This window comes from Amphimedon queenslandica, unplaced genomic scaffold (assembly GCF_000090795.2).
Source record: "Amphimedon queenslandica unplaced genomic scaffold, v1.1 AMPQUscaffold_13371, whole genome shotgun sequence".
Lineage (NCBI taxonomy): Eukaryota > Metazoa > Porifera > Demospongiae > Haplosclerida > Niphatidae > Amphimedon > Amphimedon queenslandica.
The window spans coordinates 158,857-164,345 of NW_003546393.1; positions in this window are offsets into that span (position 1 = coordinate 158,857).

Genomic DNA, 5,489 nt, shown 5'->3' on the forward strand with positions numbered 1-5,489 from the left:
CAGACGAAAACTTTTGGAATGACTTACATCAAATCAAGAAAAATAAAGGAAAGAAGAGAAAGATTCAAGTGACTGGTATAACAGATGATGGTGAACCTTGTAGAAAGAATGCCAAGGTGTCAGTATGTCATGTACAAAGTACTAGTAACAGTACCATTAGTGGCAATAAACGTAAGAGTACTGATTTACAAAAGTCTAATCGCCCCAAAAAGAGTAAAATTTGTGACGATAATGCTTTAAATAAACCTTGCCCCCAAAAAGAAAAATTTAATGTAGACAGTAGTACTGACAATACTGCTTTGGTATTACCTCACTCAAAAGAAGTTAATGAATTTATTATTTCAATTAATTTTAAAGACCTAAAAATCAAATTTAATGTCTATGATGATGATAGTTGTAGTAGTCTCATTGTATCTATAAAACTCTCAAACATGAAAAGTTAACCAAAAGATAAGACTAAGTGTTGTAAAAAATGACCATTGTAGTAATAGTCTGATTGTATCTATAAAACTCTCAAGCATTAAATTATAGACAAGTAATCAAAAAAAGATGATGTCATGTTTACTTATGAAGAGCCTCCTAACCCAGATACTGTAGAAGCAGACAATGGGATTATGTTTATTACCCTGGTAATGAAGAATTTCAAAGGTGGTGTGAGATTTTAGATCTCAAATTTGTCAGAGATACTATAACTATACCTGGTAGTCCAACAACACCATTGTCAGATGAAAGAGTTCCTAATAGTACTCTTGATGTCCCTGGTGATGGGAACTGTTTATTTTAATCCCTTTCATGTCTCATTACTGGGTCAATTTCTCAGTATTATGAATTACTTAAAGCAATTGTTAGAAATATGCCAAACTTTGAAGAACTGGTTTAATGTACTTTTGGATGAAATTTTAATATTTTTTTAATTCCTGCCACTTCATAGTAAAAAAAAAGTTGTACAACTTGTGCTATTTTTAAATTTTTATTATGCACTGTGTAAAAGTTATAGATCATTTAACTTCAAATATTAAAAGAAATTCCTGCATAACTTTTCATACTTTATACGCCATCTTTGATCTTGTGTCATTTCTGAATACCTCTGTATATTATAAAACTGGCAGGAAAAATTAATTGCAAGGTGGGGTGAAGTTATGACGTCATATTAGTCAAACCATTAATAAAAATAGCCACCAGTATGTATTTCCTGACTATTGTTTATTTAGCTGTTTCATTTGGTGAATGCAGGCTCTACGAAGCTCCAAAGCTTGCAATCGTGGCATAATGAAGGCAAACACTCAATCAAATTTGTATGCAGTAAATCCTTTAGTGATACACTGATGTTTGAAAGTCGACAAAACTTCATGAGAGATTGCAGCCCATTTTACAAAATTTGAAAAACTTTTGCCAAATGTTGCAACATACGTTCATAGAAAATAATATTATAAACACAATGATATTACTAAAAATTAAAGTATTCTCATCATGTTCAAGAATTCTTAACTCAGTTTTCATTTATTTTACAAAGTTTAGTAAAGTTTATTGCATCTCACTATTGAGAAAAAATTTAAAAAATTATATATTTTAGAAAAAGTATAAAGAAAACAATTTGTTCTGAAATCTAAATTATTCGTTCAGCCCGTTGTACCTTAATAGTACATTAAGTGCAACCAGATACTGAAGTATATATGATTACATAAGTCCAAAATGTACAGAAATTGTGTGGGCCACTGACACAGATTATTACACATACTGCAATATTAGTTACAACCATATATGCATATTCACTAACTCCTACTTGTGTTGGCTGGACCAGATACCGTATAGCTAGAAATTTCTGTGGCCCAAAATTTTTGCAAATTTTGCAAATTTGAAAAAATTTGCAAAAATTATATCCTCAAAAATAAGTAAATTAAAAGGTGTGGCTCGCCTTGCCTTTTTAGTGTAATTATAGTGAAGCACATGGCGTCTTCTTGTACTGTTCTAGTACAATTTTAAGCAGAGTCAAAGAGTAATCCTATCTTGCCTAATATCCTGATGGAGCTTAGTGTCATCATCAACTATAGTTCCGGTATGTAGTGATGAGCAGCCATTGATCAGTAGTGTGATCAAGTGAATTCACAAACATAAAATCCACAAAAGCCATTTTTTGGCAATTCGCAGAAATTTTTTGCCACAGAAATTTCTAGCTTTACGGTATGAACCCAAACTTTATATGGCATACCTTGTGATGCTAAGACACTTGCTTTGTACTTGAAGCATGTTGGTACTAATCATTTTCAAGCAGTTAAGTCTATTAATATTTCTTTAGCATTGATTGTTGATAGAAGTGGGTAAGGTGAATGGGAGGTCCATCATCTTAAAAACATTGGTTGTTTAATGTGACTTGTATTTCCAGCTAGTGCAATGTGAATGATGTGAGTTTGTGAAAACCATTGGTGCATATCCACCCAGTATTGCTTAGTACGAAGAGATCAAACTCAATTCAGGAAGTGCGATTGATCAATCTATAACAGTGAATATTGAGTACTTGTTGCTATAATTGACAGGGAGAGGGTGTGAACGACGTTTACTGTTCATTAAGGTTTAGCATTGTTCATTAAGGTTTAGCATTGATTTAAATTTGTGTGCCTATCATTTATGTTGGACAGAGGGTTAGGATGGGAAGAAGCTGTCCTTATCAAATCTGAATCATGTTTGTGGCTTGTACTACATATTTATTACAAATAACTGGTGCTTATGGATATAGGCGCTGATGAAATATTTTGAAGGACAAAAAATTTAGAAAAACATTACAAGTTGTCATTATACTTGTACATGTAGTATCATTCACTCAGTGATTTGGTACATATATTAATTATCATCATACATGTAAATGCTGCCATCAATGCTCTGCGCATTACATATATGTCAATGCTGGCCAGCTGATGTTGCACATAATGCTGCCATCAATGCTGTGCACATTATTAAGTTAATGCTTGCCAGCTGATGTTGCGCATTTAAATGATGCTGCCATCAATGCTGTGCGCATATTAAATGCTTTCGACCTCATGTTACGCATCTTTTATTGATAATTGTTGTAACATGTGCATGTTCTCATTAACAAAAAATAATGTTTGAACATTGGAAATTCTTTATGTACACAATGATACTTTATGTTAAGCAGGTAATGAAAGTATCTTAATTGAGGATAGTGTTCGTAAGGAAAATTAAGTCTGAAATACATGCATGTACATGTACATACATGTATGATTCAATCACATTTCGATATACATTGTACATACTACCATTATCATTACTAGTTAGTATGCCACATTCATATTTTATACAGGTAATGACTTGGCACAAGGACTAGTTAAAGTGTGAGGTCTGACCTGGAAAGAGATTCAAAAGGTTAAAAGACCTTCCTCTTTGTGAGCACATGTATCTTGTTAGCGGTTTGTAATGTATGTTGGTGATAAACAAATATTATTCGATTATTGGAGCATTTATTGTACTATGATTATCATGCATAACTTTTATCCTCAATATCTTTTATCCATATGTAGTTTGATGTATAGTATATGTGTATAATGGAGTTACAAGGAATGCAAAATTTGATGTGTTTGGTAATAAAGATTTTTTACCATTACTGTTGTGCTCTTTTTATTATTAGCAATTTAGTTTACATTACTTTTGATATGTTTCTATTGCTTTGCAGGTAATTACAGCTGGAAAGGATTTTATGATTTGGCAAAATTTTCATTGCTTGATATTAGAATGTGTAATATAATTACAGGCAGTTCTGGATTTTGATTGTTGTAACTAAATTTATTTCATTATTAAATGCAACTTAATGTTTTATTGTAGGTCCTTCATGTGTAGTTGCATCACACTGCAGCAGGTGCCTGCATAGGTTTAACATTACTGTATAGACAAAGGAATAGAATATGTAGTAAGATTAAATATTGAGATTCCAATGTGTCTTATCTATTTTGTTATAGGTTATACTTCAAGGTTACATATTAATTTGTATGATTGCTATGTAATTTTAAGCATGGCCACAGAAAGTACTCTCACTGTAAGTAATTGTTTGTCAGCACATTTTTCATTGATGATTGTTACTTTATTGTAATAATACTATGTGCATGCATGTTCTCATTGACAAACAACAATTGTTTGCAATTTGAAAGTATTCATGTGTTCTATTTATATGTATTTGCACAATGCTAGTCTTAGAAACGAATATTAATTCAGGATGGCATTAGTAAGCAAACAAAAAGATGTCTTTATGTTTTTAATAGATTATGAATGACAGCACTGTACAGGTTCATTTATCTAATCAGTATGTCCATAACAAGGGCTTTTTAGGTATTATTTATTTTTTAAATCATTCATTCATTAAGAATTTGTATTTTTTGTCTAGGATGAAACTAAAGCACTGGGGCATTTATGTTTTGTCAACTGAACAATAGGCATTGTTAATGTATTTTCATCTTGGCTTTACGCTGATGCATTTTGCATTGATATTTTGACTATTTTGTTGTTATATCTACATCTATGTTTTTAAACTAAAGTTAATAAAAGTTATAATTTTGGTTCCTCCTGATCCTAAGGGCCTCTGCCTCCTTCCCTTACCTTTGCCAGCTCTCCTTGGTAGCTTTGATACTATTGTGGAATATAATTTGGTACATCATAGTAAAGACTAACGATTTGGCGATTTGCTGCCCTCAATTGGGCAATGATGAGCTTCCTTTGCTGGTGCAGCAAAAGCAGTGCTGGGGCAGAAGGAATTACAGGAGCGACAGCCAGAGCCCCTCCAGAAGGGACTGCCAGAGCCTTTCCAGGAGAGACTGCCAGAGCCCCTCCAGGAGAAAAAGCCAGAGTCTCTCCAGGAGAAATTGCTGGAGCCCCTTCTGGAAGGATTGCCAGAGCCTCTTCATGAGGGATTACAGCTGAATCTCCTCCAGGAGGGAAAATTGGACCTCCTGCATCTTCCACTCTTCCTCTTCCAGCCGGATCAGGGCTTGGTGATCTACTCATATGTGACCATAATTGACAAGAGGGCCCTTATGGCGGATTTTAAAATTGATCTTAATAATGGCAAATATCAACCTGTGAGTGCTTTGTTAGACAATCATGGTTTCTAAAAGTTTCAGGGTAACTTTTTGCATTCTGTGGATTAATTTTATGATAAATAGGGCTCAGGATGTTGGATTTCTTAGGCTAGAAAGACAAATTTCACTACCAGCCATAAGGTACCTTTTGTCAATTATGGTCAAATATTACAAAGAAAATGATACATACATGCATAAAGTATGTAAGCTAGAAGTTTTATAATCTCACTTGTTGCTTACACAAATCAGGATAAATAAAATGAATGATTTTAACTGATGGACTGTTCTGTGGTGACAGTGCAACTGCAATGAGTGGAAAATCAAATCAGGCTTGGTGTGACTTTAAATGGTTTTAAAGCAGGATATTATAGATCTATGTCAATGTGAATAATTAATTATTAGCTATGA